The sequence below is a fragment of the Bison bison genome, unplaced genomic scaffold (assembly GCF_000754665.1).
Source record: "Bison bison bison isolate TAMUID 2011002044 unplaced genomic scaffold, Bison_UMD1.0 scf7180017864167, whole genome shotgun sequence".
NCBI classification, from domain to species: domain Eukaryota; kingdom Metazoa; phylum Chordata; class Mammalia; order Artiodactyla; family Bovidae; genus Bison; species Bison bison.
In genome coordinates this window covers 5811093-5820366 of record NW_011494739.1, presented here as the reverse complement: position 1 = coordinate 5820366, position 9274 = coordinate 5811093, and the positions used below count along the sequence as shown (strand labels likewise).

The 9274-nt window shown below is 55.0% G+C and overlaps 1 protein-coding gene across 1 annotated transcript in view; it reads right to left on the bottom strand.

The window, feature by feature from the left end:
- PHACTR3 (phosphatase and actin regulator 3) overlaps positions 1-9274 on the bottom strand; it is an 88398-nt gene that overhangs the window by 10153 nt on the left and 68971 nt on the right. The window lies entirely within an intron of this gene.

Here is a 9274-nt window from a genome sequence, read left to right as displayed (position 1 = left end):
ATCGAGTCCGACCCCCGCGCAGGAGGGACGTGGCCCTCTGTCACCGGGCGGCTGGGGCAGCCCGCGCTCCCGCTCCCACTCCGGACAAGCAGCTCATCATGTCCAGATCTGCTGCCAGCCCGGCAGGCTGGATGGCTCCCCAGGCGCGGGTCCGAGATCTAGCCGGGAGATGGTCCCCTGTCTGGGGTCGCAGGGAGGGGCGGGCAGCCGCGTCTCCAGCTTCTGTGTCCCAAGCTCCCAGCGACCCGGACACTGGCACTCGCCCCGGTCCTGCTCCAGCCGCGGTCGGCCTCACCCGACCCTGCCTGCGGGGAGGCGATGGGGAAGCTCCTGCCTCTCGCGGGCGCGGAGCCCAGGCGCGTAGGGAAGAAGCGCATCCAATCCTAGCTGGGAATCTCCTGGGCTGAGCGCGCGCGCGGGCCACGCCCACGGCCGCCCACCCGCCGCCTGCTCTGCCCGTCCGCTTGGTGAGATCGGAGGACAAATTATCATTTCCTTTTAAATGGCTTCCCATCGAGGGAGTTGGAGGACGTAGCCAAAAAGAAGAAATACATACATAAATAAAAGGCTTGTCAGGAGAGGGAGGCATAATTAGTCAACATTAATGCCAAGCTCCAATTATTTCTGTAACTCCAATAACGTTATCCCTGGGGTAGAGCCAAAAACGTCCCCACTTCCGGATCCTTCTGCCACTGCAGGGAGGTGACAGGCGGAGCCTCTGAATGCCCACAATGCGGGGCCATAATCCTATTTATAACCCCTGTCCCAGCACAAAGGCCAGGGCCCTCGGGGGCTCAGCTGCTCCTCCCTCCACACTCTAGGCGACACTGTGCTGTCGGACTCCTAGGCGGGCTTTGTGTGTCTGCGGGCCGGTGGGTGGTTGCTTAAAATCTTGTCTGCATGTCTGCTGAGACTTCAGCGTGCCCTCAGACAACTCCTGGCTGGCACCCAGGGGCCAGGGCCTCCCGCTCCCTGGCAAGCAGCAGGCACAAAACCAAGCTGTTTGGGTGGGGCTCCCTCAGCCTGGTCAAAACCCCCCAGATGCTATTTATTCATTCACTAAGTGACTGGGGCAGGGCGGGGTATCTGCTCTGCACCAGGCACTGTCCCAAGCCCCAGGACACAGTGGTCCTGCCCTTGAAAAACTCAAGTCTAAAGAGGAAGGCAGACAAACAGCAAGTGAGCAATCATCCCAGGGAGTGGGCAATGCCATGGAGAAGAGAAAACAGGGGTGGGGACGTGATGGAGGAGGGAGGAGGCAGGGGCAGGGGAGGTCCATTTCCTAAGAGACAGCAGAAAACAAGGAACCAGCCTTGAGAAGCTCACATTTCTAGACAGTGTCTCCTAACTGTTCAGGTGCTGGACTTGGAGACAGCCGTGGGGGCAGTGATCAAGGAGGACTTCCTGGAAGAGGAAACTTTTGGCAGTGTTGTGGAGAATCCACAAAAGGTGCAGAGCCTGTTGCTCAGGGGATGCCAGCTGATCAGCTATGATGCCCGCAGGGACAGCTGAGGATGGAGACCATGCATCTCCTCAAGCCTGAAAAGTACTCCAAAACTCTACTCACGTTGCCCCCATGGAGGGCTTTTTCTTACTGGAGCCCTGTGTTCTCTTCTAAAACGAGGACTAGTCAGAGATCTTCACAAAGGTGAGAGAACTGAATGAGGAAATGCACAAATACATCTGTTATACCAAGCTTGCTTGGGACAGAGATTTCTCAAGAAATGTCTGGAGAGAACCCAACCTGTGCGTTGTCAGCTGATCATGGACTGAGGTCCCAGAGAGGCATTTCATCCAACTTGCATGTCTCAGAAAAGTGTGGATATATCACCACCAAAATCTCCACCGTTAGCTCTAGGGGTGAAGGCAGGCCTGCCAGGGTGAGGGCCACAGCAGGCCCTCAAAGCACCTCCAAATGGCCCAGAAGGGGCAGTCCACCAGCTGTGAACAACATGCAGCCTGCTGGATTGTCAGCAACCTGCCCCTCTACCCAGAGGGACCCCAGGAGCCCACAGCTGGACTGCCAGCCAGAGCTGCTCCTTGGGGGACCCCAATCACAGGGAAGCGAGTACTGCAGGTCGAGAGTCCCCATTTGGACTCACACCTAACTGTACCTGACACCCCAGCTCATGAGACTGAGAACTAACTTGGGTTCACCAGGCCTCTTGTGTCAGAGGTTTAGTGAGCACAAAGGACATGCCCAGTCCTGGGATATCATGGGAAGAAGTTAGACCCAGCCCTGCCCTTAGGGAGCACAGGCTCTAGAGGGGTCAGACATTCAGTCTGTTATCACACAAGTCAGTCAATCAGTTCAGTTGCTCAGTCCTGTCTGACTCTGCAACTCCATGGACTGCAGCACACCAGGCTTCCCTGTCCATCACAAACTCCCAGAGCTTGCTCAAACTCGGGTCCATTGAGTCGGTGATGCCATCCAACCATCTCATCCTCTGCTGTCCCCTTCTCCCGCCTTCAATCTTTCCCAGCATCAGGGTCTTTTCTTTTGAGTCAGTTCTTCACATCAGGTGGCCAAAGTATTGGAGCTTCAGCATCAGTGTGAAGTTGTCACACAAACCACCTTTCATTTCCATAGTGACCAGCACTAAGAGGAGGATCCTACAGCATCATGATAGCGTAGGGGGTAGGTGGGCCAACCTGGACAGACAGGTGGGCTGAGAAGCTGATGTTGAGTCAAGATCAGAAGGGTTAGTGGGGATTGCTGAGCCCAGAGGGAGGGGAGGAGCACAGGTCCTGAGATGAGGTTTCCTAAGTGTCACTGGACTGAGTGGAGGTGTGTGTGCACCTATGGGGCAGGGGGCAGGACCCACCCAGCCTGCAAGTCTGGATCTCTGGAGCCCCAAATGTGCTGAAGGGTATGAAGCAGACAGGGCGGGGTGGAGAGGATCTGTCTTTGGAAGCACCTCCAGACTCTCCTGGACTACAGTCCAAGGAAGGACAGGGCAGAACCTCCCCACAGAAGAAGTGGAGCTGCCAGGGGTGGAGTAGGGGGGGAGGGATCCCCATCAGACAGGAACCTCCGGGAGCCAGGCCCACAAGTGGTCAAAGGCCAGTGAAGTGTTCCAGACAAGGGGGAGATATTGGCTCCAGAGTAAGAACAGTGCAAACTACAAATTACATAATACACATTGGACTAAATACATATTAAACACACTATTCCATTCATTTACTACCTGAGACTGGGCTCCATTCTCCATGTGGGAATGGGGCTTCCCAAAGCAGGAGTGACTACGACCTTAATGTCAAGGACAGACAACGGGATTATGCCCATTTTACAGGTGAGATCGGCGGGGCTCAGAGAAACAAACTTGTAAGCAGGTGTTATTCCTCGTGTAGACCCCAGAGCCTGGCACAGACAAATATGCCTGGCCTGAACAAAGCAGAAAACCATGGGCGCCGGTTCCCCTCCCTCCGTGTGGCCCTGGAAGGGTGCTGCTAAAACATCCTTGGAGCCTCAGTAGCAGATGGCTCTCGGGGACCGGGACCGGGAAAGACATAGCCCCAGGCTGGCTGCGCTTAGGGGGGAGGGGGCGTGGCCTCAGGAGGGGAGGGGCGGAGCCTCGGAGCGGCAGGGGAGGAGCCTCGGGAGGGGTGGGCAGGGTCAGCACCCTGAGGGATTCCCCAGCTCTGCCCACGCGGTCCGCTCCCTCCTGATTCAGAAGCTGCTGCTGTGGGTGATGAGCAGGTGCCGCCTGGAACTGGGGAAGCCACAGTCTATTTCTGACTCTCCCCTCTGAGAAAGCACGAGTGTGGCAGCCAGTTACAGCACTGCGTGGGCGTGAGAGCGACACCAAGAAAAGAAACCAGGAGAAAGAGAGGCACCTGCCCATCCTCCCGCCCCATCCCTGGCTGGTCCCCACCTGTGCACATAGGAGAGGGAACCCTCCCCTCCCTTCAGGGGGCCATGGGCAAGACGGCAAGATGGCAGACCCTCCACACGGAGCAGCCAGGCTGGCCTGTGCATGAGGTTGGCTGGCCTGTGCATGAGGTTGGCTGCCCTGGAGGGTCACCCAGACTAGCGGACTTCTCCTGCAGGAAATAAGCCTTTTCTGGGTAAAGACCCTGAGATCCGGGGGTTTCCATTGCAGCACAGCTGCACCTAACCTAGTACACGAATGCACAGCTGGCCATGATGCTGGCCCTGTCTCCCAGGGCACCGTGCAACCAAGGCCAGAGCCACCTCCCCCTTGCTGCCCGCAGCCAGGTCCAGCCTGGAGCCTTCCCGAGCGCAGATCAGGGCACCGGAGCCTCGGAAGTCGTATGCAAGCTCCCCACTCCCTGAGCCCACCTGCAGTGAGGGGGGACAGCCTGGTCACCAGCCCCATCAGATGACCGTGGTCCAAATCCAGCCAGCAGCCTCATCGCTGCCCCCATGATACTTTTTAGAATGTGAATATGAAGCAAATGTTAATCAAATCTGAGTTTTCACTCTTAAAAACATCAGCTCCCCTTGAAGACATGGGAGAGCTGGCTCCTCAGATCGATCAGCACTCCTACCCCACCCCCAGCTCCGCAGAGCAGCAGCCGGGCTGAGGGGGCACTTGGCTCCTCAACGTCCCCACGGCCCACACCTTCCAGTGGCCTTGCTCCCCTGTGGACACTCCACCTGCCTCACCATGGGACCAGGCTCCTGAGTGAGTGGGGCCCCAGGAATCCCCTCCTTGTCCTGAGGACCCCGTGACCCTCTTCTGCCTCCCATACACACTGGATGGGAGTGGCTGCATTCCTGGGAGCACCAGGCATGGTGGGAAGGCGACCTGAGGACAGCAGGTCCAAAGCTCAGCTCTGAGGCCAGTGGTGGACAAGTGGCCCTGGCTGGCCACCCAAGGGAGCATCCAGCAGCTGGTGTCTCCCTCAGGGAGGCTCAACACACAGTTAGACTCTTTCCAGGCACACTCGTCTCCATCAGTTGCCTCACACAGTCTACAGGCAGAGCCAGCTCCTCTCTCTGAGCCTGTTTCCTCTCCTAAAATGGACTGACGACAATAGGCACCCATTGGGGTTGCTGTGAGGTAAGATAAATGGCCCGAAAAGCACCAACCAGGTACCTGGCACTCCAGGCCTGTCTATGTCAGTGGCCATGCCTGAATTGTCCTTTGTACACCCCTCCTCGAGAGTCCCTTGGACAGCACTAGGAGATCAAACCAGTCCATTCCATCCTAAAGGAAATCAACCCTGAATATTCATTGGAAGGACTGATGCTGAAGCTCCAATACTTTGGCCACCTGATGCAAAGAGCTGACTCATTGGAAAAGACCCTGATGCTGGGAAAGATTGAGAGCAAGAGGAGAAGGGGGCAACAGAGGATGAAGATGGTTGGATAGCACCAATGGACATGAGTTTGAGCAAACTCTGGGAGACAGTGAAGGACAGGGAAGCCTGGCATGCTGAAGTCCATGGGGTTGCAAAGAATCAGACAAGACCGAGTAATTGAACAACAGCAGCATCAGACAGAACTGAGCCGCAATCTCGCTAAGCAAGGCAGAACGCCTTCCTGGAAGGGAAAGCTGTAGTGGCAGACAGACAGCTCTCCGCCCCCAGAGATGCCTGCTATTTTGGGAGCTCTTCCCTGGGAATACCATCCTGCTTCACCACCAGCCTTGAGTCACCAAGGAGGATTTTGGTGTCTCCGCCTGGGACAGGGTTCCCCAGCAGGTGGGAGTTGGGGGGGGGTGCATCTCCCTCCATCATCATCATGACTCCTGATCCAGACATGTGGCTCAAGGACTGTGAACGAGAAGACAGCTCCTCTGTTCCCACAGAGGCTGTCTGGGCGACGAGACCACCAGGGACATGTGGATGGGCCAGGGAGAAAGAATCAGGGAGGGGAGCCCTCTCCAGGAAGTAACATGAAGATGAGGCCATGGATAGACCAGAGCCAGGCTACAGGCTCTGAGGGGTGCAGCTCATCCATGCTGGGAACAGTAGACCCCTAGACCTTAGCCCCCTCTGTCCTTGCAGTTACCTTGGTGAGGATGAATTATCAGCCCACTGAGGGTTTATCCAGCGAGGTGCTGACTGCTGGTCCCCCATCATGGCATCTCACAACCCAGGACCCCCAACCCCACCTCCTCACATGTCCCCGTTGTCCAGCATCCGTAACTCAGAAGCTGGTGCCCACTGCCAGTCATACATTCATCCCAGACCCAGGGCCACCCTCTGTCCCTCTGGCTCCACACTCCCAGTCCCCAGGGATCTCCAAGTCCACTGGGTTCTAGAGCCAATACCTCATATGTCCATCTGTCTCTCCATCCCCAGGCCACCAGCCTCTGCCAGCCCCCGGCTTCCTTGATGCCCTATGGCAGCAGGCTGGTCATGAAACATGACCCCCCACTCTCACCATGACCTCAAACCTGGGGTCCCCACCAAACTCAAGACAAGCCCCACAAGGTCAGTGGGTCTGCGGGGTCCCCTCCCCAGACTCTGTGCACTGTGACCCTCACACTGAGCTGCCCACACGGCCTCCCTCAGGCACAGCCATCCTTCTCCTAATTCAGGGCCACAAGCTCAGATGCTACATCCTCTTTACAACAAGAATTCAGTCTCATTTCCCTTACTCCAGTCCACGAACATGCATACTTTTAAAAAATTGATGTGACACCTGGCTGTAACATGCAGGAGGAAGAAGGGAAGTTTTAATCCAATAACATCCATTCAACACATACTTGTTCAACAGGAGCACATCAGGTGACGTGGTGAAGGTGGCTACACAAAACAGTTGCCATGACAACAACATCAACTACAAACAGAGAGACGGGGTCCATGCTGGTCACTCACACACCCACAGAGATGCCACCTTGGGGGAGCTGTTCCTGAAATGAGTGATTCTTGGTAAAGTTCTGAATGAAACAAGGTGTGTCATTTTCCATCAATTTCCAAGACACTAATGCTCAGGGAAACTCAGCAACAAAGCTCTGCCAAACCCCTCTGTGCATGCATGTCCACCACACACCCGGGTTGCAGGCTCAAGTCCTACTAATAGCTCTGGACCCTCCTGTTTGAGTGTCCAAGGGAAACTGTTTGTGTCCTGTTTTTGATGGTTCTGTTTGAGCGTCTAAAGAGGCGGGGGCAAGTCTCCCGGGCTGGGGCCTGGCTCATTCCAGTGACAGCCCACGAAATCTCCCCAGGTGAGCCAGGGGCACCATTGGCTTAAACCTTGTGCTCCCAGGCAGACACCTGTCCTCCTCCAGGAAGACCCCAGGCTGGAGGAGAAGGCCCAACCTTCACTCCAACCCTGGGCCTTGGGGTGTGCTGAGCGGGTGAACTCTGGTGATGACTTTTTGGTCTTTACCAAGGTTGCACCTGGGATTCCCAGGTGGCACTAGTGGTAAAGAACCCACCTGCCAATGCAGGAGACGTAAGAGATAGAGTTTTGATCCCTGGGTTGGGAAGATCCAAGGAAATAGCAACCTGCTCCCGTATTCTTGCCTGGGAAATTCCATGGACAGAGGAGCCTGGTGGGCTACAGTTCATGGGGTCACAAAGAGTCAGACATGGCTGAGGCAACGTAGCACAGTACAAGGCTACAAATGCAGGTATTTATCCTTTGCCCAACAGTTGAGGGTTAAGAGGATGTTCTCTGGATAGCTCATATGGACACAGTGTGTGAGAGCTAGATTCAGGGCAGAGCTCTGGCACCCACTAAGGGCCTGGGTGGAGATGCTGTGGTCAGTTGGCAGTACAGCTCCAGGCATGTGTAAAAAAGCATGAGCATGTCTAGACTGGTCCTCCCTGGACCACCTGGCTGGTCTCTGGAGCATAAATCAATTCAGAAGATGCAAAATCATGCCACGATTAAGCACTGGAGCTCTAAATCCAGTCATGGAGTGAACTCGAACACCGCCACCCCGTCTGTTCACAACCTTCTCGGACCATCAGTCGGTGGAGTTCACCTGGTGAGGCCCCGACCCCAGTTCTTCAGTCAGTCACTCATCTAGGAGCCATGGTGGAGGTGTTTTGTAGGTTAACATCCATAGCAGGTGACAGTCCTAGATGGCCTAGGTGGGCCTGGTGCCATCAGTGGAAGGACGTGCAGAGCAGGGCTGGGGCTCCCTGGTGAAGAGGGAATTCTGCCTGTGGACACCAGCTTCAGTCCATGCACAGGAGTTCAAGCCCTTCCTGACTACCTGCCCCATTGGTGGGCCAGACCTGTGCTGCCAGCCCCACAACCACTGCCACCAATGCCTTGCCATAAATCTCTCAATACACACCTCCCCTGGGGCTTCCCAGGTGGCTCCACTGGGAAAGAATCTGCCTGCCAAGCAGGAAATGTGGGTTCAATCCCTAGGTCGGGAACATCCCCTGGAGGAAGAAATGGCAACCCACTCCAGTATTCTTGCCTGGGAAATCCCAAGGACAGAGGAAACTGGTGGGCTATAGTCCATGAATTTGCAGAGTCAGACATGACTGAGCAAGTAAACACCACCACCACCTCCCCTGGAGCTGGGTTTCTATGTCACAGGCACAGCCTCCTTCTCCATAAACAAAGATGACAATACCGTGGGGAAAGCTCTCTCGAGTTACCTCCACTGACCTAACCTGGATTAACCGACGCTCCCAGTCCTTCTGGAAAAGCATACCCCACTGAGCACACGTGACTGGCACCCCAGGCCCTGTGTCAGCAAGCAGGTCCCTGTCAGGAACACAGGTCCCGTGTTCCCAAATCTATGCGAACCAGGTGAACATGTATCTGTAATTAGGTGATTTAATCAGAATTTATGTACATTGATTTAAACGATTCAATATGGATGGAAAAAGAAAACATTCTTTCTAGGAGAACTGAGTTGGCTGCCTTGGAGTCGGTAAAGGTGAGATGCTGAAACACGGCCATGCAGGCGTGTGGGAGAGGAAGCTGTAAATGGTGGGGCTTCCACCTCGGGAAGGACTCAGCTTCCGTGAGTCTAACTCTCACTCCTAGACAATGCATCACACAAGAAAGAAGATATACAGATGGCTAACAAACACATGAAAAGATGCTCAACATCACTCATTATCAGAGAAATGCAAATCAAAACCACTATGAGGTACCATTTCACACTAGTCAGAATGGCTGCGATCCAAAAGTCTACAAGTAATAAATGCTGGAGAGGGTGTGGAGAAAAGGGAACCCTCTTACACTGTTGGTGGGAATGCAAACTAGTACAGCCACTATGGAGAACAGTGTGGAGATTCCTTAAAAAACTGGAAATAGAACTGCCTTATGATCCAGCAATCCCACTGCTGGGCATACACACTGAGGAAACCAGAAGGGAAAGAGACA